The 26,412-nt window shown below is 49.0% G+C and overlaps 1 pseudogene; it reads left to right on the top strand.

The window, feature by feature from the left end:
* The first annotated feature begins 8,401 nt into the window (after positions 1 to 8,401).
* Positions 8,402 to 9,429, top strand: LOC133770954 (olfactory receptor 13C7-like; annotated as a pseudogene).
* Positions 9,430 to 26,412: the final 16,983 nt, after the last annotated feature.

Raw genomic sequence — 26,412 nt, 5'->3', positions numbered from 1 at the left:
ACCCCCACATCCGTTGAGGAGGACTGCTATTGTCATTTCCATTAAGGCACAGGTGGGAAGAGCCCCACCCAAAATATACTCTATGTGTCTAAGCCAAGGGTTGTCTGTCTCTTCCTTGTCTCCACTGTATTCCGCTAAGGGAATGCTCGAGAAAGGCTGTAAAGTCCTTCCCACCTAGAGAAGAGCTTCAACCCACAGCTCAAAAGGGTCATTTTTGATAACTTTCATAGTGACCTCTTCCAGAGGGGGATTCTTTTGTGTTTAACCATAACACACAGCTAATTTTACAGATGTCAGAACAAAATGATAGATTCCAACCTGTATGTTCCCTGCTGGTACTGGGAAGATCTTTAGGAAAACCCTTCTAGGAGCCTGCTGTAGCCTACTGCCTGTCTCTTAGCTCTACTGCTTTCAGCTGTATGGAGTTAATGCCTCCTGGAAGAAAGACCACAGCAGGAAATGGAATGGCCCCACTCCAAGGGAAAGGTAAAGAAAATGAGCATGTATTTGGAGGCCTCTGTACCTAGGACAAAAACTGACATGATCTTGACCAGGACATGATACGGGAGCAAATTTATTTTTCTTGACACTAAAACAAACCTATAGCTAGAAGACAAACCCAAAATCCAAGTGCTTTGGAGAAGCCAGAAAACACCAAAATTGTGTTTGTTTTCTATTAGTGTGATAAAGGGCAGTAAGTTGAACAATGAAGTTTCTAAGAAACAGCCCATAACATAAAGGGTTTTCTAAACATATTCAATCCTCCAAGTTACTTCCAGGAACTCTGATACACCCCTGCTGCTCTGTCCTATTTCTATGCTACCTAACAGCCAGGTACCTCACCACCATCCTCACTCCTGAATATATATTCATGATAAGCAATGATGCTAAACTAAATGAGCTAAATAACCTCCCAGGATTTTCCTGGTACCTTCCCGTTAAGAAAATGACTCCTTTACTCCCAAAAACCATACCACATAAGCCTGACAGCTCTAGTCCTTGGTTCCTGCCATCCTTCAGTCTATCTCTTCACCTCTTCCATTCATTTCCTCATTATGACCCACTGCATTTTGAGATGCAAACAATTCATCTTGACTTCAAAAGAGGACTTTAAGTCTTTTGTAGTGTCCTATTACCAGCCATAGAAAGTGATCAAAAATCTAGAATTTAATGACATGTGAGTCTCTAATCACCAGATGAGACTCTAGTCCCTTTGCCTTTCTCTGGGAATGCCCAACATTTTTCTATTTCAGGGAACTATCTCTTTATCTTTAAGGAAAATATTATGTGCAATTCTCTGAAACTGCTGGAATAAAATTAAAGTATCCTAGGAGGAGGCTGAGAGGCAAGCTGAGAGCTTTAAGCCCAACTATTTCTTGCCCACATTCCTCCTTACACAGACTATATGAAGTCTCTCCTATATTCTGCTTTAGGAGGCCTCTTGCATAACGTAAGATATTTCTACAGTTCTTTCTTGCCATCTGTTCAGTCCAGCCTGAACTCCCACCTGCAACACCATCACCAGGTGAATGATCCACATCAAAGGCAGCCTCAATAAACCTAAGCACATCATACTCATATCCCCTTGAACCTTTGAGGAGGCCTCAGTGGACCCTGTCTCTCCTTCTTCAGTTACCCAGGTGGGGCAACACTGGTTTCCCTGGAGGTAAGACTAGAACCCTTGACCTTTTAAGGAGGCCATGACAGAACAGCAGAGCTCAAAGATATGCTTGCTCCACTCAGCAGAAGATTAAGTATGAGTAAAAGATTTAGGTCATCCTATTCGCTTTGGAAGGAAACTTCTGGTTGAATTGGCCCAGAGAATATAACTCCATCTGGGTCTCCCACATGGGTGTCAAGGGTCCAGGTACTTGCACCATCCTCTGCTGCTTTTCTGGGTCTCTTGGAGTCAGTCCAACTCTCCCCAGGTGCTCAGCCCATTCCCCTGCCAGCTGTGGGTGAAAGCTTGCACCCACCCGGAAGGTATGATTTAAGGCTGCAAGGTCACACGTGCAGCACAAGAAGCTATTAGTGGGGGAGATGCCAGTTTGCTGGAGACAGGCTTTCCAGCCACAGCTGGCAGCTTGCTTGTGAAGGACATTCCACCTGCATCTGAAGGGGCCCCCAGACTCCCAGCCCCACTGGCTGGCCTCAGGGTCGTGAGCCATACTCACCTCAATTCCAGGGAGAGAAGCCGTCCCTTGCCACGTGGAGAGTTTTGCAGACATGTTCAGATGCCATTGACTCAACCTCCCAGAACGCCAAGTCTGCACTGTCCATCATGGTAATTTTACTGTCAGAGTGAGCTGGAACTCCACATATCATCCAGCCTGCCGCAGGAAGCCCAAGAAGGCCTGGAGCTGGTGGCCTAATAGCTTCCCACGTGCGGACGAGAAGTGCTGACTTCTGGGTAGGCACTGGGCCAGCCGTTGAGTGGCCAGCTGGGACACCTACACTGCATGTCGGCGTCCCTGGGTTCACGTCCTGCCTCTGCTCCTGACTCCAGCTTCCAGCTTATGCACACCCTGGGAAGCAGCAGACGATGGCTCCAATGGTTGGGGCCTTGCCTTCCACACGGGAGAGCCAGGTGGACTTGCTGGCTTCTGGCTTCAGCCTGGTCTAGCTCCAGCCATTGCGGGAATTGGGGGCGTAAACAAGCAGACAGGAACATTTTTTTTCTCTTTGCAGGACTGAGAGCCAGATGAGGGGTGTGAGACGCGCACCAGAGAAGAATCAAAGGTCACCAGATGGCAGGTGACCCCACATTTGGCACCCTGGCATGCCGAACAGCGTAAGCTGAAGGAGTTTGAGAAAGGGCACGTGTAGACTATCTCTCTGACCTTCCCTCACCCTCCTCCCCTGAGGCAGGGCGTAAGAACCGCACAGGACGCGGGCCGAGAGGACGCCCAGCTGACTACACGTGGTTGCTCTTGGCCCCATCACGTTGCCCCGCGACTCTCCAGTCTCCACTTTCTACAAAGAACTCTCAGGCTTAACTGTGTCGCGGGCTCTTCACTTCCGTATGAAGCCCCCTGTGTCACACAAAACGTGTGTTGAACACATGTGTGTGCGTTTCTCTTGTTATAGGGTCCTCAGCCAGTGAACTTGAGATCAGCAGAAGCAACACTCATATACAATACAGCAAACCTCGAGGACCAGAGGGAAGCCGTGGGGGAATACGCCGGGCAGCCTGTCTGGCCTGGGAGGAACGGGGCGGCCGCGGCGTTGCTTCTGCTGCTTTCCTGCCCATCCTTTGAGCCCAGCTCAGGACTGGTGCGTGCAGATGAAGCTGTGACTAGGGAATACTCTCTGTGATCCAGGTGTTCACCGCTGAGCTGGTTTCTTGTAGTTGGCACAATGGAGAGGCGCTTGTTAAGTGGCATCCCAGACGAGCAACTGTTCGGCTCCTGGCTGCTCCACTTCTTTTTTCTAAGCTTTATTTTACTTATTTGAAAGTCAGAGTTACACAGACAGAGAAGGAGAGGCAGAGAGAGAGAGGTCTTCCATCTGCTGGTTCACTCCCCCGTTGGTGGCAACTGTCAGAGCTGTGCCAATCTGAAGCCAGGAGCCAGGAGCTTCTTCTGGGTCTCCCACGTGGGTGCAGGGGCCCAAGGACCTGGGCCATCTACTGCTGCTTTCCCAGGCCATTAGCAGTGAGCTGGATGGGAAGGGAGCAGCCGGAACTCCAACTGGTGCCCATATGGGATGCAGGCACTACAGGCGGCGGCTTTACTCACTATGTCATAGTGCTGGCCCCCAGAGAGCTTGTAACATTCAGCCCCTCCCCACCTCCAACTCCCAGAATGGAGAGAGGGCTGGAGATTGAGATCAATCACCAATGGCCAATGATTTAATCAATTATGCCTACATAGACGGACTACCAGAAAAAGTCCCAAACCCAAGGGGCTGGGAGAGCTTCCTGGGTGGTGAGCACGTGGCAGAGCGGGACAGCAGTGCACTGGGCGGGGGGAGGGAGGGTGCATGGGGGCATGGAAGCCCCACCCTCCCCCTCCACCTGCCCTACACAGCTCTTCCATGTGGCTCTTGCCGAGTTGTGTCCTGTATGATAAACTGGTCAATGAAAGTCAAGCGTTTCTTTGATTTTTGTGAGCCGTCGAAGCAAATGACGGGAGCTGAGGAGGGGTTTGTGGAGGCACCCCTGGCTGCTGGTCGGTGAGAAGGAAGGGTGACCCGGAACTGGGACTGGTGCCAGAAGTGGGGGCAGGCTTGGGAGACTGAGCCCTCATCCTGTGAAGTCTGTACCAGCTCCAGCTAGCTAGGGTCAGGAGTCAACGGTAGGGTACTCATGTGCTGTCCAGAAAGCTGCAGGACTGGTTGGCCCACATGGGTGGCATCTGAAGCACCGTGGAGCCGGCAGTGGAAGGGTCCCTGAGTGTGATCGGGTGGAGGACCCTCCCCATTGCACCACACCCTGACACTCTGGCGGCGGTGGCTGTTCTCTTTGACCTCGGAGCTCCTAGCCGCTCAGATTTCTGCAGGAGTTGAGAGATGTTGTGGGATTCTCTGCCAGACACTTGGGGCTCACACTTGAATGAGCGTTGGAATGTCAATCGGGATCCAAGTGGCTTCTACAGCAGGTGTCCCCCAGCTCTGGTCCCCGCCCTGGGGGGTGCGCAGCCACTCTGCCCTGCTCCTCTTGCTCTGGTTGGAGCAGAGGGCTTGCCTCGGCGAGTGGTCTCCCAGCCTTGGGGAGGCACAGCTTTGCCCACCCCCACCCCACCTGGCCTCCGTCCCCTTCCCTCCTCAGGGGTCTGGGTCTGGTCGGGGTTTTATCCCCAGAGGGCGGTGGTTCTTTTCCCCCTTCCAAACAATGTTCTTCTTCTGACTCCGGGTGGAACCTCTAGATTTCTGGGCAGCATCAGCCCCTTCACACGCGGGATCTCAAGGAAGCTCCTGTGACTTCCGGGGGAATGCCACGGCCACGTCTGTCCTCGGGTGGCACAGGTGTCTGCTGACCCGGGAAAGCCTGGGGTTCACCGACCCCTTGGTCCCTTCCGCTCGTCCTTGGCAAATCAGCTCTCCATATCCACCTCCCCCCCACAGACATCCGGGAATGAGATTTCTGATGCACCAAGCTTTGCCTTGACCAAACCCAAATATCCCTGGGCTGGTCTGTCGGAGGCTCTGATTCATGAAGGGAAACATGGCTAGCAGGGCCCCAGATCCCAGTGCCCTGAGTCTCCCCAGCACCGCATTAGCAAGAAATCGAGCCGCAGACAGCTCAGGTGCGACCCAGAGGCAGGCAGCAGCAGCAGCAGCAGCACCCGGGACCTGGGGACTTCGCAGGTCCTTGGATGCCACCTAGACCTCAGTCAGTCTCTGGCGCATGCGCGGGTGGGTGTGTGCGGGTGGGTGTACACGGGTGTTTTGCGTCTGACTTAAGTCCTCCAGATGATTAGGGAGCATGCTCAGGGCAGCAGACTGGAGTCCCAGTTATGACTTTGATGGCATCTAAGTGGAGGGAAGGGATTCTTTCAGACCCAGCAGAGCAGCTGCTGACCCTTGACCCTTGACCTTTGACTGTCACCCCCCAGCTAACTTCCCCTGGGTCACTGGTCCCGGGGCGTTTTTCTCTGTCCTTCTGGTGGAGTGCCTTCTTCCTATCCCCATCTTCCTATCTCGGGTCACAGCAGTTGGGCTCCCGTGGCCCTGTGGCCAAGGACTCCTATAATCCTGTGACTTTGCTTCTTAGGAGGCCTCTGACATCTCCCGTGGTAACACAGTTAGAGTCCCATCCAGGGACAGCCAAGCCACCGCCACCACTTCCCTGAGTGATGGACAGGCTGAAAAGTCAGAAACCTTCACCCCCTGCTCAGAGTTCTGCCCCATCTCTACCTGGGTATTCCCCAGGGCCTCAGACCCACCATGCCCCCCACAGAATCCATCTTCTCCCCTGAAACCAGCAATCTGGTTAACACCTTAGTGGGGTCAGCAGCATCCTCCCAACATCTGAGCCAGAAATACTGATTCTACCCTCTCTCCTGCCGGCTACATCCCACAAAAGGGAACACTGTATTTTTTAATCCACCAAACAATTTTTGAATCTTCCTGTCCTCACCATGTCCCTCTGTCGTTGTCCAGGCCACGGACTTACCTGTCCTTTCCCGAAGTGTTTCCCTACGTCTCCGGTCCTTGTCCTCTTCTCCTAGTTCCCTCCATACTGTGCCCAAAGTAACCAACCTAAAATGCAAATGCGGTCATATCAGACCTTTGCTAAAACCTCATCGGCCTCCACATGCCCGACAGGAGCAGCCGCTAGGGCCCTGCCTTCCTCCCAGGAGCATCACCTGCTGGCACCTTCAGGCCCCAGCAACTTCCCCCTGCTGGTCACTGCCAGCCGGCTCATTCCACCTTTGTTAGTAGCAGCCCCTGCGGCCAGGGAGGCTTCCCCGCTTCCCTTCTCGGGCTCACTGCCACTCTGCACTCCAGCAGTGTGCTGGCAGAGATTTAACAACCAACTCAAAATGCCTTGAGCTCCTGGCTCCTGGCTTCTTCCTGGCCCAGCCCTGGTTGTTGCAGCCATTTGGGGAGTGAACCAGCAGATGGAAGACCTCTCTCTGTCTCTCTGTCTCTGTCTCTGTCTCTCTCTCTGTAACTCTGACTTTTAAAATAAATAAATAAATCTTAAAAAAAAAATACTACCGTTGATCTGTAGCATTTGCTGATTTCTGTGATGTAAATATTCTCATCATGGTCGACTTCAAGCTACCAAGGAAGTCACTGAGTGGAAACTGAGCGGAAACTGTGAATAACTCATGATAATAATTGATGATCCAGTGCGAGCCACCGGCAGCACACCACAGGCTGGGGTCACCTTCTCTGGGGGCTCCTCCCCCAGCCTGAACCCTCTTCCTGCCTTGTACCACTGTCCCTGTTTGGTGACTATCTCGTCATGTGACTCAATGCACTTGCAACCAGGTTTTGTACTGGGCCAGAACAAATGCTACTTTAAGAACGCCTAGAAGTCTGGGGAGAGAGTTACGCTTCCCAGAAAGAAGCGCTCACAGCAGGACCGCAGGTTCTGCAAACAGTCTCAGGAGCGCGGTGCCTTGGGTCAGGCAGCAGAAGATGAAGCCAAGGGGAAGCTGCAGGGTTGCAGTGCCCCAGGGGCCCGCCGGCTGCTCCACGTTTACAAAAGGATCAGCAGGACTTTCAGGCCGTGGCACTGTGAGTGTCAAACGTGGGCTGCTTCTCTCAGCAGTGTCCTCTAGGCTCCTGCCTGGGCCAAGGATGAGGATGCTTGATTTTTCTGGTTTTTGGTTTTGGTTTTTTTTTTTTTTTTTTTGGTGTTCATTAATATCGTGTTATCACCTTGTGTGCCTTATGTTTACAATGTATGCCAGCAGTTATATTTCCAAAATTATTTATAGAAATTGCACCAGGGCCAGCACTATGGTGCAGCAGCAACACCGGCATCTCATATGGGCGCCAGTTCCAGTCCTGGCTGCTCCACTTCCGATCCAGTTCCCTGCTCCTGATCCCAGGAAAGCAGCGGAAGATGGCCCAAGGGCTTAGGCCCCTGCACCTGCACCTGCACCTGCACCTGTGTGGAAGACTTGATCAAGCTCCTGTCTCCTGACTGCTGCCTGGCCCAGCCTTGGCCGTTGCAGCCATTTGAGGAGTGAACCAGCAGGTGGGAGACCTCTCTCTCTTTCTCTCTATCTCTGCCTCTGCCTAACCCTCTCTCTAATTCTGCCTTTCAAATAAATAAATACATCTTTAAGAAATAAAAAAGAAGTTGTCTCAATACTGGGGTGATGTTAGTGTTTGCCTCTCAGGTACTGGGAGCCTCGAAGGTCTGGGACCAGCTCAGCCTGACCTCAGGGCTGTGGGAACATGCAGACTGACACCTGCTTCCTCTTACCTATCCTTGTTCTATTGCGCTGCCCTTTGTGATCCCATTCCAAAAAGTTTAGTTGGGGGCCCTCACAGTGGACTTTGTACCCCAGAACCTGTTGCCCATCTCCAGGGGCTGCTGGCGGTGCCTCGAGAGGCTTCAAAGCCCCACTTTGGGACACAATCTCCAGGCTGTCCGCACTTCCCCAACCCCTGCTTTTCCCAGAACCGTGACCCCACACCTCCTGTTGTCCTGTTACCTCTGCAATGTCTCCCACCCCATTTGCACCTTCTGTCTAGTTTTTCTAAGTGCCATCTACAAGAAAGTTGGTCCAAGTGAACCTGTTTGTTCTCACAGCCAAAGCTAAATGCTGAACTCTACTGTGTTGCTCCTAGAACCACACCCAGGTGAGCACATGGTCAGGGCTATTCCCCCATTGTGCATTAGGGCAAAGATTCTCACCCGACTGCCTCAGCACACCTGGAGGAAGAGAACACTGGACTTGACCTTCTGAGTTCCCGGAAGTGTCAGAGAAGACGCACCATGGATGAGACGAATAGTACCTTCCCCATGGTGAGGTTCATTCTCCTGGGACTCTCAGCCCACCCAACGCTGGAGAAGACGTTCTTCGTGCTCATCCTGTCCATGTACCCGGGGATCCTGCTGGGCAACAGGTCCTCCTCCTGGTGACCGCCCTGGACACCCGCCTGCACCCGCCCATGTACTTCTTCCTGGGCCCATTCCCTCCTGGACGGGTGCTACACCACCTCCTCGGTCCCCTCATTCTCGACAGCTTCCTGACCCCCAGGAAGACCATCTCCTTCTCAGGCTGTGCCGTCCAGATGTTCCTCTCCTTTGCCATGGGAGCCACAGAGTGTGTGCTCCTGGGCATGATGGCATTTGATCGCTACGTGGCCATCTGCCACCCCCTTAGGTACCCCGTGGTCATGAGCGAGGCTGCCTATGTGCCCATGGCTGCCGGCTCCTGGGTGGCTGGTGGAGCCAACTCCTTGGTCCAGGTCTCTCTTGTGGTACAATTATCCTTCTGTGGGGACAACATCATCAACCACGTCACCTGTGAGATCCTGGCTGTGCTGAAGTTGGCCTGCGCTGACATCTCCATCAACGTGGTCAGCATGGTTGTAGCCAACATGATCTTCCTTGCTGTCCCAGTCCTGTTCATTTCCATCTCCTACGTGTTCATCCTCACCACCATCCTGAGGATCCCATCATCTGAGGGCAGGAAAAAGGCCTTTTCCACCTGCTCTGCCCACCTCACTGTGGTGATTATCTTCTACGGGACCATCCTCTTCATGGATGGGAAGCCCAAGTCCAAGGACCCCCTGGGGGCAGACAAGCAGGACCTTGCAGACAAATTCATCTCCCTCTTCTACGGACTTCTGACCCCCATGCTGAACCCCATCATCTACAGCCTCAGGAACAAGGACATGAAGGCCACAGCGGGGACCCTGGTGACTCAAACCACCCACCTGCGTGACTGTCAGAGAGCTGCAGACTGCCAGGAAGTGTGCCTCCGAGCTCCTCCTGCTGCACCTGGGATGCTCCCCTAACTGCTGTGGAAGCACCGGCCAATGGCCTCTCTTCTTGGGGTGGCTCCCTACCCACTGTCTCGGCCCCTGTCACAGGAGATAAAGCTTTCCCAGAGCAACTCCTGCTCAAGGTCGATTACTGGGTGACCCCCGGGTGAATGAGCCCCTTGTGTTCACTATCAAAATGGGCAAACCCAGATAGGAGATAGGACTGTCCCTAGCGAGTGAAGCAGTTGACGGTGGCCCATCCAGGGCTCGCTTGCTCCTGGGAACAGGGACAGGCAGAGAAATCTCAGAATCAGTCCTGTTTTGTGCTGGGAGCTCGGTGATGGCAGGAGTGTCTGATGTCTTGGTTTTTCTTGCCACTGCTCTGGTTGTTATGTCTGGGATTGTATTTCTCCTTCGTGAATTGCCTAATGATTTCTGAGCTTCGCCAGTTTTTTCTGCTTGCCCAGTCGGGTGACAACTCTTTCATCACATATACAAGAGCAAACTTCCTGCATAGGGCTCCATCCTCCATCCTTGCCATGTGCAGTTTTCTGTGTCCTTCTTGCCTGGTGACTTGTATGTCCCAAGATGAAGAGAAACATTGAATGAGAAATAAAATCTGGCTCTTCTGGAAGTCCCTCAGTGGAAAAATAGAATAACTGGAAAGAGGATCTGCAAAAGCCCCTACCCTGTTCCCCAGACTCTGGCTAGCCCTCTGTCTGTGGGAACAGCTTGGCTGGCACCACTCCCACCCCTTCCTGATGGCACGACCAGCATCACCCAGCACGGGGGTGGCAGACTTGTCTCTCCTCCACCAGGTTCATTGGCCGGCACACGGTAAGGCCTAAGAGCCAGCCCAGAAGATTCCCACCACTGATGAGGGGCATTTTTCCAACTCACAAATCCACCTCTGCAGGTAGTCAAGCCCCCGATGGCCAGATAAGCTGCAGAAATTGGCTATGGGGCCTGAGGCTAATCCCTGTCCGCTGGTGGAGATTGCCTTTAAAGTGTCAACAACCCAGACACAGCAGGAGAGAACAGAGAGATGCAAAGACACCTGGCTTTGTTGGTGGTTGCCATCTAGGCTGTTCCAGGTAACCCAGAAGGATGGGAGGAGCCACTATGGGTGAGTAACCCCACGCCCCCACTATGGTACCAACCATAGGCCACCGACTAAGTTACAGCCTCAGCCATATGCATGCTGGAACTGGAGAGCCGTTGGCAGTGGGAGTGGCCAAGGGCAAACTCAATCCTGCAGCTCCTCCATGCAGGGGAAGATCCAGGGGCTATGGAGGTCCCTGATTATCTCCTAGGGCTAAAACCCAAACCTCCCCCGTGGAACCCTGGGTCACACTAGAGATGGAAGAGGGGAAGCCAAGTAACTTGTAGGCTGCTGCAAGGGTCTGTCGTCCTAAGGAGGAGTGTAATACTGAAAGAGTTTCCGGGAAAGGAGATCGAAAGAGACTTCTGGAGCCTCCGCCTTGCGAAGCAGGTTCTCATGAGCTGACGCACTCATTTTTGTGTGTTTCTGAGTGCCCCACCCCACTCTTGGGGAAGAAAACTGCTAACCAAATTGGTTGCTACTGTGTTTTTAAATCAAGAACAAATAGAAGTGGGCGCCCAAAAGACCCAGGGGGCAGAATTCCCGGCTTTCCTCCAGGAGGTGCATAAGGACCCTGAAACCATTCCAGAAGGTACTTTAGCTCTGATTAATCAGAAGCATGGGCCCAGGGCTGGGGCCGCCAACATCCCGTCTGTACGGATGATCCTAACGCGGACCGAGTGCTAACCCAGGGTTACACGTGACTTCTGAGACCTGAAGCAACAGCTGCCATCTTGTTTTCTTTTTTAAAGATTGGTTTATTTGTTTGAAAGGCAGAGTTGCAGTGAGAGAGACAGATAGACATAGAGACAGAGGTCTTCCATCTGCTGGTTCACTCCCCAAATGGCTGGAGCTGGGCTGGCCGAACTGAAGCCAGGAGCCAGGAGCTTTTTTTGGGTCTCCCATGCAGGTGCAAGGGCCTGCAGACTTGGGCCGTCTTTCAATGCTTTCCTAGGCCATAAGCAGAGAGCTGGATGGGAAGCAGAACAGCCGGGGCTCAAATCGTTGCCCATTTGAGATGCCAGCACTGCAGGCAGCAGGTTAACCCACTACACCACAGTGCTGCCCCCAACAGCTGGCATCTTGCCAGTTTTAAACAGAGCCCTGATTGATAGAGTCCCAGGTTCTAGGGGTAAGTGGGAAATTACATGTTGCCTGGAGACCCTAGCCATCTGGAAAGGCCGGAGAAAATCGCTGGACCCTAAAGGTAACCTTAGCTAAACTCTCCCCATTCAAACCTCCCACTCATCCACCAGACAGCCAGTCTACTCTCTGCTTCTGTGAGATCTGCGCCTTCATTTCCACATACGAGTGAGCTCATGCAGTGTTTGTCTTCCTGCGTCTGCCTTACTTCACTTAGCACAGTGCCCTCTAGGTTCACCCATGCTGCTGCAAATGGCAGGATGTCCCTCCTTTGAAAGGCCAAATTAGACCCCACTGTGTGTGTATGTGTGTGTAGACCTGTATATATTCCATATCTTGGCCATTGCGGATAATGCTGCAATGAACATGGGAGAGCAGGTATCTCCCTGACATATCGATTTCATTCCACTGGTGATATCCCACTAGTAGCATTGCTGGATTATATGTGGTTCTAGTTTTAACTTATGTGATGAATTTACATGTTTTCCATACTGGCTGTACTAATTTATAGACCCACCAGTGGTGAATGTAGGATGCAACGGAGACTTCTTAGAATCCCTGGCTTTCTCTCAGTTTTACATTTTCTTATCGTCTGAACACATATGATTCAGGCTCAAACAGCTGGATCTTTATTGAGATTTCTGTTCTCGAATTTTATATGATTGCTCTAATCAACCCAAATGTATTGTTACTTAGGAAAAAAAGAAAAAAGAAGAGGAAAAATTTCCTTGCAGTTGCTCAAGTGGATCTTTGTTTTTATAGATGAAAGAGCAAAACCGAACGAGTTGGAATGAAAATTCACTGAGGAGTCAGGGCTCTCAGCTGGCGCTGGCTGCAGATTCAGGGACCACCAGGACGCCAGGGTCCCGCTGGGGTGCAGGCCTCGTCCTGTTTGTTCCCAATTCAGACCGATGCTTTGTTCTCTGAGGGGTTAAGCCTGGGACTCCGAGTGTTGTGGAGAGGCTATAAACGATCCAAATCGAATTCTTACAACAGCTGCTTCTGGCACGGCCAGAGAAGACAGGAGAGTGTTCAAAGAGCAGCTGAAGGGAGGCGGGTCCCTCAGGGCTGCAGAGTCGGGGGCGGGCGGACCTGCACTGCCCTGCCCCTTGGGGGTGCTCTCGGGGCCAGGCTGCCTCCCAGCCCAGGCTCCAACACCACCTGCCATTGCTGAGCACTGGGCTACTGTGTCCCTTTCCCTCTCTGGAACTCAACTTCTTTGACTGCAAGGGAGTGTGTGTCATCACCCCTCTCGGACACATGGCAGAACAGCTGGGGAGAATAGAACAGGTAGGATTCATGGCGCACAGCCCACAGCCTGCCACTGTCTGATTAGGGGGTTCCTCCAAGCTTCCCTCCATTCACTACTTCCACAGTCCCTGAGCAATCACCCCAAATTCCTAACGTCAGCTAACGGACGTGTGGGGACTGGCATGGCTGATTGTGACTCCATGCCTGCTGCTATTCTGCCCTCTGGTGGACACTTCTGAATCTGCCATTTGGGGTTCTGCAAGCACCTCAGATGGGTGCTCCCCAACTTCAATGTGCTCTTGACTCACTAGTTTGAGAACCTGGGGATCTTGCAAAAATGCAGAATTAGCTTCAGTGAATCCGAGGTGGGTCCAGAGAGTACATCCCTGACGAATACGCAGGTGTCGAGCCTGCCAAGGTGTTCCCTGCACCTTGTTCCAGATTGCACTGTTTTTGGCCTTTGAGTATGGCTCGCTTCTTGGAGTGCTCATCAGCATGTTTTTGGAGGGCACTTTTCTGCATACTCTTTAGCACACTCAGTCGGTTTCCACACTCATCTGGGGGGTTGCTTGAGAAACCTGATGCTTCCACCTTGCCAGAAATGAGATCCTGACCAGTGTGGATTATGTATTCCCAAAATCTTGATGCCCAGTATCAACCACGGTTCAATCAGTAGATTTCATTAATTCATGAGGCTGGACAGAGCTTTGCTGAAAGAAATCATTTGCTTCTCTCTTAGAGTGCCAAACTAGACAATAATCTCACAGAGTGGCTACAAGGGAGAACAAGTTGGTGTTTTAAATCCAGAATTTCCTCATGTAGACTCAGAGCAAAGTTTGGGTTTACCATCAGAGTTCAGTGAGAGCTGCAGGAGAGAGAATTCAGGCTATGATGGCAAAGGTTTCCAGCCTCCTACTGGGGAAATGGAGAATTTCTGTGTCTGGAATGGAAAAGAACCAGAGAAGCTAGAATGAGAGGAAGATGCTACTGCGTCCGTCAGCTGGAACCTGGCACCCTGTCTGCCTCAGGCTGTGGCCCACGACTAGAGGCAGTGAGTGACACTGAGGCAGTAAATCTTCTGATAGGCTCAGGGTGAGTTCTCCAACATCGGCTGGTTCTCTGCTCCTCCCTGGTGACCGGCCTGTGACAGGCACCTGGAAGTGCACAGGGCACAATCCCCAAGACTCCCCCAACCCCCACAACACACAAAGCAGGCCCAAGTTCCTGTGTTCCTGCATCCCCTTTGGAGAGTGGCTGGATATATCATCCAATCAGATTGTCAGCAGGGTCACCGGCACGTCAAAGGCCCTGGAATGAGCAGCCAAGATTTAGAGCACCTTCAGACACCTATCACATCGAGACTCAAGGCAAGCTCAAGCCGGTTGGCGAGTCGATGGTTCTGGAACAGCTGGATATTCATACAAGAAAGAGGAAAAACAACAACAACGAATCACCAGTCTGAGTGCTTAAGTTCTATAAAGAGTCCAGAAGAAAATACAGGAGAAAAAGAAGTGTGGCCTCAGAACAGGCAAAAGTTTCTTAAGAGGCAAGAAACTCAACCCTAATGGAAGCAAGTGTTAAACTTGGACTTTATCAACATTTAAGACTTTGCTCTTGGGGCTGGCATCGTGGCATAGTGGGTAAAGCCATGGCCTGTGACACTGACATCCCATATGGGCGCCAGTTGGAGTCCAGGCTGCTCTATTTACAATCCAGCTTCCTGCTAATGTGCCTGGGAGAGCAGTGGAAGATGGCCCAAGTCCTTGGGTCCTGTGTCAGTGTAAGAGACCCAGATGAAGCTCCTGGCTCCTGGCTTCAGCATGGCCCAGCAACAGCTGTTGTGGCCATTAAAGGAATGAACCAGTGGATGGAAGACCTCTGTCTCCCTGTCTTTCCCTCTCTTTCTGTAACTCTGCCTTTCAAATACATAAAATCTTTTTTAAAAAAAGACTTTGCTCTTTGGGCAACACCACTAAGAGAATAAATGGGCAAGCATCAGATTGGAAGATAATACATATAATGTATATTTCTAATAAAGGACTTTTATCCACAATATATAAAGAACTCTCAACAATGCAATTAAAAAAAAGAAAAAAACCAAGCCCACAAAATGATGAGCAGATGCTGCACAAAAGAGCTCCCCAAAAGGTTTATGAATGGCAAATTAGCACATGATTTTCAACACCAGTCATTATGAAAATCCAAATTACAGGCCGGCGCCGCAGCTCACTAGGCTAATCCTCCGCCTGTGGCGCCAGCACCCTGGGTTCTAGTTCCGGTTGGGGTGCCGGATTCTGTCCCAGTTGCTCCTCTTCCAGTCCAGCTCTCTGCTGTGGCCCAGGAGTGCAGTGGAAGATGGCCCAGGTGCTTGGGCCCTGCACCCCCCTCATGGGAGACCAGGAGGAAGCACCTGGCTCCTGGCTTCGGATCGGTGCAGTGTGCCGGCCATAGCGGCCATTTTGGGGGTGAACCAACAGAAGAAAGACCTTTCTCTCTTTCTCTCTCACTGTCTAACTCTGCCTGTCAGAAAGAAAAAAAAAAAGAAAAAGAAAATCCAAATTACAACCACAGTGGGATTCCACTAAGTACTCATTAGAAGGCCTAAGATTTGGAAAACTGAAAACGCTAAGTGTTAAGGAAGAACTCTGAAGCATTGCTGATGGAAATAAAATGATGTCACTTTTCAGAAAACAGCTACCTGTTTCTTATAAGCACACCCCTCCTTATAACTCAGCCCTGAGTTGTCCTGATTGTGTTTGTTTGGATTCTGAATGTGTTCATCTAGCATCCATTAACGACAGGGCCAAACTGAAGTTGTTCACCTCTCCCCTGAGACCCAGAGCCCCTACTCTGAACCACCTCGAGGTTTTTTTGTTTTGTTTTTGTTTTTTAAGATTTATTTATTTATTTGAGAGGCAGAGTTACAGAGAGAAGGAGAGACAGAGACAGAGACAGAGAGACAGAGACAGAGAGAGAGAGAGAGGTCTTCACTCCCCAGATGGCTGCAATGGCTGAAGCTGGGCTGGCTGGGCTGAAACCAGAAGCCAGGAGCTTCCTCTGGGTCTCCCACATGGATACAGGAACCCAAGCACTTGAACCTTTTTCCACTGATTTTCTGGGTGCATTATCAGGGAGCTGGATTGGAAGTAGAGCAGCCAGGACTTGAACTGATACCCATCTGGGATGCTGGTGCCACAGGCAGAGGTTTAACCTACTGTGCCACAGTGCTGGCCATCTGGAGAGTGAACCAGCAGATGGAGGACCCCCACCTCCTTTTCTCCCCCCACCTTTCTCTCTATAACTCTTTCAAAATAAATAAATTATTTTTTTAAATGATCATAGAATTTCTACTCATAGTAGCCACAAACTGGAAATAATTCAAATATCCATCAATAAATCAAAAAGAGAAACAATTTGGGGTATACCCAGGCCATGGAATATTACCTACAACAAAAAGGAACAAACTACCAGACAGTGCTGTAACAAGGGATTATCTCAAAACCCACTATAGCCAGTGAGAGATGCCAGACACAAGAGCACCTGGTGTGTGGCCGGAATTCCAGAAAAGCCAGAACCAGCAGTGACAGAAAGCACGAGCCAGGGGAGGAAAGGGGGCTGCTTGCGAGGGCACGAGGATGTTTTGGGGAGTTGTGGGAATATCTTGATTTTGTGATGGCAGTTACACAAATACATGTCCCATAAAATTCACAGAGCTGGGTCTTAGACTGTGCACATTTTAATGGCTGCAAATTATAGCTCAATAAAGGTGATTTAAAAAAAATTTTAACTACCTTCTGCCCTGTCTCCATTCTAATTCTCATTGCAAATAGTTCTAAAATGCAGCAAAGTATAAATACATATAAAAATGTGATCAAGGGCAAAATAAGGAGTAAATATAGCAGAGAAAGAAATACATGTCAGGGGCCGGCACTGTGGCGTAGTGGGTAAAGCCGCTGCCTGCAGTGCCAGCACCCCATATGGGCGCATTTCGAGACCTGGCTGCTCTACTTCCAATCCAGCTCCTTGCTGTGGCCTGGGAAAGCAGTAGAAGATGGCCCAAGTGCTTGGGCCCCTGCACCCACATGGGAGATCAAGAAGCTCCTGGCTCCTGGCTTTGGATTAGCACAGCTCTGGCCGTTGCAGCCAACTGGGGAGTGAACCAGCTGATGGAAGACCCTCTCTCTCTCTCTGCCTCTCTGTAACTCTGTCTTTCAAATAAATAAATAAATACTAAAACAAAAAAAAAAGTCAAATGTTGCAAAAAAACACAATTACGGTGTTTGTAAAACTTAACTAGAAAACTATTAGCAGTGATATGCGTTCAGAAATTAAGGAAACAGAAGCAGGTCCCCCAAATCAATTGTACTCCTACATAACTATGTACATAGTCCTACCTTCCTATGTTCAACACACAGCAAGAAATAAAAACAAGCCGGCGCCGTGGCTTAACAGGCTAATCCTCCGCCTTGCAGCACCGGCACCCCAGGTTCTAGTCCCGGTTGGGGCGCCGGATTCTATCCCGGTTGCCCCTCTTCCAGGCTAGCTCTCTGCTATGGCCCGGGAAGGCAGTGAAGGATGGCCCAAGTCCTTGGGCCCTGCACCTGCATGGGAGATCAGGAGAAGCACCTGGCTCCTGCCATCGGATCAGCGCGATGCACCAGCCGCGGTGACCATTGGAGGGTGAACCAACGGCAAAAGGAAGACCTTTCTCTCTGTCTCTCTCTCTCACTATCCACTCTGCCTGTCAAAAAAAAAAAAAAAAAAGAAATAAAAACAAAAGCCAAGGAACACTGGTCTTTCAAATGTGGCAACAAGGAACAAATAATTGGGAGCAAACGTAATTCTAGACATGAAAGGTAGAGTCAAGAAAAAATTGAAAGACTGTTATGGGAATGTAAAAGAAGACAGAATGACTGACCAGGGGCTTGGAGGAAGAAACACAGTAAAAATGACACAAAATTCTATGGTAGAAGCTCTCAAACTGGAACAAACGAAACAACTTCTTAGATAAGCATATTCCAAACACCCTAATTCCACGGTGTCTGAGGTAAGGTAAGGCTGGTAGGAAATCTGTCCTCGTAAACACAGTTATTTTGTTATTTATTTATTTATTTATTTTTTGACAGACAGAGTTAGTGAGAGAGAGAGACTGAGAGAAAGGTCTTCCTTCTATTGGTTCACCCCCAAAATGGCCGCTACGGCCGGTGTGCTGTGGCCGGCACACTGCACCAATCCAAAGCCAGGAGCCAGGTGCTTCCTCCTGGTCTCCCATGCGGGGGGTGCAGGGCCCAAGCACTTGGGCCATCCTCCACTGCCCTCCCGGGCCACAGCAGAGAGCTTGCCTGGAAGAGGGGCAACCGGGACAGAATCCGGCGCTCCAACTGGGACTAGAACCTGGGGTGCTGGCGCTGCAGGAGGAGGATTAGCCAAGTGAGCCGTGGCGCCAGGCAAACAGTTAATTTGTAATGAAGCATATAAAGTTCTTCTGAATAGTTGCCCATCAGATTTGATTTTAGGAGATTTTACAATGTAACTATTAGTGAACTATTAGGGTATTTTTTAAGTTTTGTAAAATCAGTACTGAAAGTAATACCAGAAGTTGTATCCAAGCGTTAATACTCATACGTCTGATGAGAGTGTAGGGCATAAAGAAGGAATCACTTTTTTAATAAACAGCTAAACAGCACAGCTTTCAATTGATTGAAGGTTTGCCTTTGACCCACGTGTCACAGCATATGCTGCCAGAAACTTCAGATGCGTGAGAGTTAAGCATAAAACACCATCGTGCTTACCAAAAGCTAAGAAAAACAGAACGACATATTTGTGCCAGCTGTGCAGGACAGTGTGATTCATTGTTTTGGAAAAGAAGACGATATCAGAATTAAAACAGATATGTCCACGTAGCCATTGCACTGAACTCTTGACTAATATGGTCTGATTAAATAATAATCACACTTCTTCCAAATAGAAGTCTGTCAACTTCCACAAGCATTTGATGTATTCATGCTATAAATAACCTTTTTTTTTTTTAAATAAAGATTTATTTACTTCAAAGGCAGAGTTACAGAGAGAGGGGGAGGGACAGAAAGAGAGAGCGAGAGAGAGTCAGAGAGAGATCTTCCATCCTTTGATTCACTCCCCCAAATGGCCACAACAGCCAGGGCTGGGCCAAGCTGAAGGCAGGAGCCATGAATTTTTTCTGGGTCTCCCACATGGGTGCAGGAGCCAAGGGACTTGGGCCATCTTCCACTGCTTTCCCAGGCCATAGCAGAGAGCTGGATCAGAAGTAGAGCGGCCACGATTTGAACTGGCACCCATATGGAATATCAGTGTGGCAAGCAGCAGCTTTACCCACCATGCCACAGCACCAGCCCCTCAAATAGTTTTGATATGGACTAAGACAAGGGGCACACCCAAACTTCTAATGTTTTGATGTTTTACAGAAAACACAATTATGGTATTTCTAAAACTTAACTAGAAAATTACTGGCAGTAATATGAGTTCAGAAATGTGTCACCACCTCCTGAGAATAATGTGAGGTCAAATTAACCCACTTTTGTAGAGACCTTGGAATAAGTCTTTTCCTGCCATTTCTGAACACATTTTATCTCTTTAGGTGTATCCTTGATTAGAAGTGTAGCTCGCCGGCACCGCGGCTCAATGTGCCTCCACCTGCGGTGCCGGCACACCGGGTTCTAGTCCCGGTCGGGGTGCCGGATTCTGTCCCAGTTGCCCCTCTTCCAGGCCAGCTCTCTGCTGTGGCCCGGGAGTGCAGAGGAGGATGGCCCAAGTGCTTGGGCCCTGCACCCCATGGGAGACCAGGAGAAGCACCTGGCTCCTGCCTTCGGATCAGTGCGGTGCGCCGGCCGTGACAGCCATTGGAGGGTGAACCAACGGCCAAAAGGAAGACCTTTCTCTCTGTCTCTCTCTCTCACTGTCCACTCTGCCTGTCAAAAAAAAAAAAAAATGTGTAGCTCTGTGCTACTCTTTTAATTCAAGTCTATGCACAGTGCTCACATAAAATCATGCAACAGAGCACACATGTGCACCGTTCTCAGTTAAGCGTTGGGTAAGGCTCAGAATCCGCTGCTTGACATGTATTCTCCCTATGTTATCAGAGCTGACTGCACAAGTGAACATGTAACTACATAGAAATAACGTCTCATGATAAATAGTATCAGGACGTACCACAAATGTGGGTTCCTGTATCTCTGACTTTACATTTGAGTAGTTTTCAAATATTACTAATGAATCAATCATTTTGTTCTGAATTTTAGTGGTTAGATGTTTTTCCATTAATTTTAGCAGTGAGATGGAGCAGGATGTACAGGGGATTCCCACTATCCCACCCCAACCTATGCTCAACCTCCCCCACTACATCCTGCCCCAAGCGGTGCGTGTGCTGCGATGAACCCGCATTGTTGACACATCACTATCACCAAAGTCCACAGTTTACAGTGGGGTTCACTATTGGTGTTGAACACTCTGTGGGCTTATACACATGCATAAAGACGTATGTCCACCATTGTAACATTTTATGGACTTTTGCCTTTTCCAGAATGTCATGTAGTTGGAATCAACCAGCATGCAGACTTTTTAGATTGGCTTCTCACACTTACTAATTTTCTTCCTTGTCTTTCCATGGCTTAACAACTCATTTCTTTTTAGCGTTGAATAGTATTCCATTTTCTGGGTGTTCCAGAGTTTGTTTATTCCTCACCTACTGATGGATATTTTGGTTACTTCCAAGTTTTGGCAAGAAGTTACTCTAAATCTGTCTGTGCGTGCAGAATTCTGTGTGGACATAAGTTTTCATGACTCAATATTGAAACATTAATTTCTCTGTACTTTTTTTCAAGGTACCATCTTAGTTTAAATAAAGAATTGTCTAAGATTTCAATGTGAGCTACATTGCAAAAAGCACGACTCCTGGCAAACTATTCATCTATATGAGTCAGAATTTTCTTTGTATCAAAGCCAAAATAAAAATACTGAAACAAATTGGAAGCTAAAATGTGTGTGACTGCAAGTCATCTATAATTTCAGATCTCAAGTTTTTGTATTCATCTGAATATTGCTGTCTTTGAACTCTCCTTTATTATCTTTGAGCCAAGTAATTGTTATAAATTTGGGCTTATAAATGAGCCAATAAAACACAGCTCTTTTTTTCTTTTTTTGATCTTTCATATAACAGGACTCTATTGGAAACAAGAGTCCATTGCCAAAAAAATTTTTTGTGTTTTTTTAAAAATATGTTTATTTGTTTTCATCTACTTGAAAAGCAGAGTGGCAGAGAAAAAGAGATAAAGAAAGAGATCTTCCTTCTGCTAGTCCAGTCTCCAAATGGCCACAACAGCCAGGACTGGGCTGGGTTGAAGCCAGTAGCCTGGAACTCCATCCATCCTCCCACATGGGTGGCAGGGCCCAAACACTTGAGCCATCACCTGGTGCCTCCCAGGATGTATTAGCAGGAAGTTAGGTCAGAAGCAGAGGTGCCAAGACATGAACTACACTCCAATATGGGATGCAGGGATCCCAGGCAGCAGCTTATCCACTGCACAACAACAGCCACCCCAAAATAAAATCACATTTACAAATTTTTATTTGAGAGATAGAGAGAGGGACAGGGAAAGTGAGATGGATTGAGGTCTCCCATTTGCTAGTTCACTTCCTGAATGCTCACAACAGCCAAGCCTGGGCTGAGGCTGAAGCTGGGAACTCAATTTGGGTCTCCCATGGGATGACAAGAACTCCACTATTGGAGCTAACACTGCCTCTACCAAAGTCTGCATTAGAAGAAAGGTAGAATCGGGAGTCAGAGCTGAGTATCAAACCCAGGTACTGGCCGGCGCCACAGCTCACTAGGCTAATCCTCTGCCTTGCAGCGCCAGTACACCGGGTTCTAGTCCCAGTCAGGGCGCTGAATTCTGTCCCGGTTGCCCCTCTTCCAGGCCAGCTCTCTGCTGTGGCCCGGGAGTGCACTGGAGGATGGCCCAAGTGCTTGGGCCCTGCACCCCATGGGAGACCAGGAGAAGCATCTGGCTCCTGCCTTCGGATCAGCGCGGTGGCCAGCCGCAGCAGCCATTGGAGGGTGAACCAACGGCCAAAAGGAAGACCTTTCTCTCTGTCTCTTTCTCACACTGTCCACTCTGCCTGTCAAAAAAAAAAAAAAAAAAAAAAAAAAAACAAAAAAAAACAGGTACTCCAACTTCGGTTTTCTTCAAATCAGTGTCTTACCTGATTGACCAAAACCCATTCCTAAAAAGCAAAGCTTTATAAAATGTGAAAAATACTGAAACAAAGAGGCATACAAAGTAGAGAATATGAGATAATTTCATACTCACAGGCACATATCTTGTTTTTAATTGACAGTAGTTGTATATTTTGTATATTCTCATGGGATACAGCATGTTTCAAAACATGCATAAAATGTGCAATGATTAAATTTGGGTATTAACATATCCATCGCCTCAATCATTTATCGTTTTTATGTCTGTCAGAAGCACTCAAAAATCCTCTCTTCCAGTTATTTTGAAATATACGAGTTTTGAGCTGTAGTCATCCTATCTGTGCAACAGAACTTAATCCTTGCGTTTAACTGTATTTTTGTACCCTTCAACCGACCCCTCTCTATCCTCCCATGTCCCCAGGCCACCCCCTCCCAGCTTCTGGCCTATGTATGGAGAGGGCTCACTGGAGGCTGGCAGGTGTTGTACCAGCACCACAGGCTGAGCATCAGCACTGAGCTTTGCAACATGTGAGTGTTGGATGCCTTGTGGTAGGGCTTCTCTTCCTCCTCTGAGCTCCCACCATAGGGCTCAGTGGGGATACCAGATATGCCAATCCTGCCCAAGGCACAGAGAGCCTTCATTCTCCAAGGCCACATTCCCAGTTATTAACAGTGAACATGACATGCAATTGTAACCTGTTGACTCTGGCTGGGCAGTTGCTTCTAAGCAACAACTTCTAGCAGGTGCGCTCAAATCTTTACTGGGAGGTCAGTTGACTTGGCACATCCCCTTCCTACTGAATGACCAATGCGTTGTCTCAGTCACTTCAGTGAGATCTCAGTGTAGTCAGGGTCCCTTCCCAACCCTCCCTGGCTTTGAGAATTGTATCCGGAGCCAAAGGCAGCAGTTGGGAGTAGGGAAGAAAACAGGACATGTGGTTCTCGGTAGTAGTCCCCAATCGCTGCGTTCTCATCTGGTGTCCAGTTGTGTAGGCCCTGCAGAAAACAGCTCTGGCCTCCACACTCTGGTCTCGAGGTCACTTCAGGATCTCGCCTCTCTTGACTTCTGCCTTGCGTAGAAGGCATTCAGCCGCTGTTCTGCAGGGATCAAGGCACAGCACACAACTGCAGCCTTTTCTGTGTATGCTGAATGCAGGGGATTTCTATGTGATCTGTCACTTCCCTGAGCTCTACACCAAAAGTGAGGCTCAGATCCACCCTTGGCTCATGTTCTCGAGGCTTTCTTGGGGTTCTATGTTCACCCTATTGCATCCCCTACAGCAATCTCTTCTCCAGTAGTTGCTCTCTTCCTCCCAAAGCATGGGTGGGGAGTGATGGGGGTGGGAGGGACTATAACTGACTAACCACAGGGTTCCTCCATGTCCATTGTTTATAAAAAGTACTTTACATCCTCAGCCTGTCATGCCAAACTCTGATATTTCAGAAGCTTTTTCTCTTAAAGCCGCTGTTCCTGGTATTCCAATTGTCTATTTTTTCTTTAATTTAGAGAGTTATTTATTAATTTGAAAGTCAGGTTAGAGAGAGAGAGAGAGAGAGTACTTCCACCTACAGGTTCACTCCTCAGATGGCTACAATGCCCAGGGCTGGGCCAGGCCAAAGCCAGAAGCCAGGAGCTCCTTCCAGGTCTCCCACATGGGTGCAGGAGCCCACACACTTGAGCCATCTTCTGCTTTTTCCAGGCCAATATCAGGGAGCTGGATCAGAAGTGGAGCAGCCGGGACACAAACTGGTGCCTGTGTGGGATGCCAGCATCATAGGCAGCAGCTTAACCACAACGCCAGTCCCTCAATTGTCTATTTTTTAACCCCAAATCTTGGAATTTGTATACTTTCGTACTTTTTGTCTACTTTTCTTCTAAATGATCATTCCTAAAAAAAATCTAAGCACTTGCTCTGATGACTTAGTTCTGGTAAAATAATTACTGGTAATAAAAATACACTAATATTTCAAAATATCATCTCACTATACACATATGAAACCAGATACCATAAAGCCTCAAGGAACTCAAAGTGAACCCTGTCCTTATAGAGAGAGGCCAATTCATAATAATACAAATGTGCTTAGGTCAAACAAAGCCAGGAAAAATATTTCCATCAAAGATTAACTTCAGAAAGTATCATACATAAATTCCAGAAAACAATGTGTAAACTCTTATTTAATTCAAACATTTGCAATAAAACCACCGTGTCCTTGCTAAAAGAAGTTTCACTTTCTCAGAGATTCAGACTCTGTTGCAGGAAACAATCAGAAATGAAGACAAGACAGCCTCAGCCATAAATCCCTGATTTGGTGATATAGGGAGACAGCAGATAAACAACCAACACATCTGGAAAGCAAATAGTGTATTTCATAGACACATATAAAAATATATGTGAATACGCATGTGTGTAATATCATCTCTATAGTTTGCTAGAAGGTACTAGTAACTTTTGAGAAATTAAAATTGAAAGGGACAAAAGGAGTGCAAAGGGGTGGGGTTGAGTTGGGTTGATTTAATTTTAAGAAAGGCAGTGAAGAAAGGTCATCCGAGTTAGGACCTGGAAAGGAAGAGAGAGGGTTTACAGTGACCACAAGGAATGAATTACAGGCCGAAGGGGCAACAAGTGCAAGGGTCCTAAGGCAGGAAATACTGGAATGATTAAGGAAAGGCACAGAGCCAAGATTGGAGCAGAAGACTGAGACAAGAGCAGTAGAAAGAGAAGCCGGAGGCATAGAAGGAGGAGGCAAGGACGCAAGACCTTGGGAGCCACTGTAACAAATTCGACATTTTCTCTGGAAGGTTCTGAGATGAGAAGGATATAAACTGAGCTACTGAAAAGTATAGTCAGTGTAGTTTTTTGGTTGAAAGTAGATTGCAGGTAGTAAAAGGTGCAGTGAGGAAGCTCTAGCAGCACTCCAGGTGGGCCATGGAGGTCTGCACCGGGGTGGCGGCAGTGGAGCTGGCTGGACTCGCCCTCTGCTGTTTCTGATGAAATGGCAGCCCTCAACTATATTGTCATTTTTGTATAATCTGTCATTTCTCTCCAGCTGATTTGAAGATGTTTCTCTGTGCTTTAGTTTCCAGTAGTTTGTCACCTAAGTGGACCCTTTCTTTTCTTTATCCTACTTGGAGTACATTCAGCTTATTGGGTCTGGAAGCTGATGTTCTTAACCAAATTTGAGAAATTCTCAAATTCCCTGCACCTACATGGGAGACCAAGATAAGTACCTGGCTCCTGGCTTCAGATCAGCGCGGTGTGCCGGCCACGATGCACTGGCTGCAGCGGCCATTGGAGGGTGAACCAACGGTAAAGGAAGACCTCTCTCTCTCTCTCACTGTCCACTCTGCCTGTCAAAAAAAAAAAAATAGAATTAGCCAGGCCAGTGCCGCGGCTCACTTGGCTAATCTTCTGCCTGTGGCGCCAGCACATCAGGTTCTAGTCCCAATTGGGGTGCCAGATTCTGTCCCGGTTGCCCCTCTTCCAGTCCATCTCTCTGCTGTGGCCCGGGAAGGCAGTGGAGGATGGCTCAAGTGCTTGGGCCCTGCACCCCATGGGAGACCAGGAGGAAGCACCTGGCTCCTGGCTTCGGATTGGCATAGCTCCAGCCATAGCGGCCATTTTGGGGGGTGAACCAACAGAAGGAAGACCTTTCTCTCTATCTCTCTCTCTCACTGTCTAACTCTGCCTGTCAAAAAAGAAGAAGAAGAACTAGCCAGCTGGGCTCAGCTGGAATGATCCCAACTTTGCTGGCCACATCCAGAGCATCATAATCTGGAGCCGGTCGAACATGCCTTCTTCTCTCTGTCAGGGCTGATCAGGGTACTGACCTTTGAACTTTGAACATCAATGTCAGAGTTTCTGCACAGCCTGTCGGATCTGGTGCTTGTTGGCCTCGACATTCACAATGAAGACTGTGCTGTTGTCTTCCCTCTTCTTCAAGGCAGACTCAGTGGTCAGGGAGAACCTGATGCTGGCATAGTGGTCAAGCTTGTTTCTCCTGGGGTCCTGGGGACACCCTTCCAAGGATATCTGGGCTGCCACCAGAGGCGTAATGTCTTGGGCCATGGAAGCAGGTGATGTGCAGATCTTCTTTTCTGTGGCTGTGGCTTCCTCTCGGCATTGCCTTTTTGGTCTTCAAAGCCTTTGCTTTGGCTTTGGTAGGGCCAGGAGCTTCCTTTTTCACCTTTGGTGCCACATTGGTGAAAAGGCCAATTTTTATTTTTAAAATTTATCTATCTATATTTGAAAGTCAGAGTTACACAGAGAGAGGGAGAGACAGAGAAAGAAAT

The sequence above is a fragment of the Lepus europaeus genome, chromosome 12 (assembly GCF_033115175.1).
Source record: "Lepus europaeus isolate LE1 chromosome 12, mLepTim1.pri, whole genome shotgun sequence".
Taxonomy (NCBI): domain Eukaryota; kingdom Metazoa; phylum Chordata; class Mammalia; order Lagomorpha; family Leporidae; genus Lepus; species Lepus europaeus.
The sequence above is the reverse complement of the archived record's forward strand: the minus strand, read 5'-3'. Positions and strand labels throughout refer to the sequence as shown.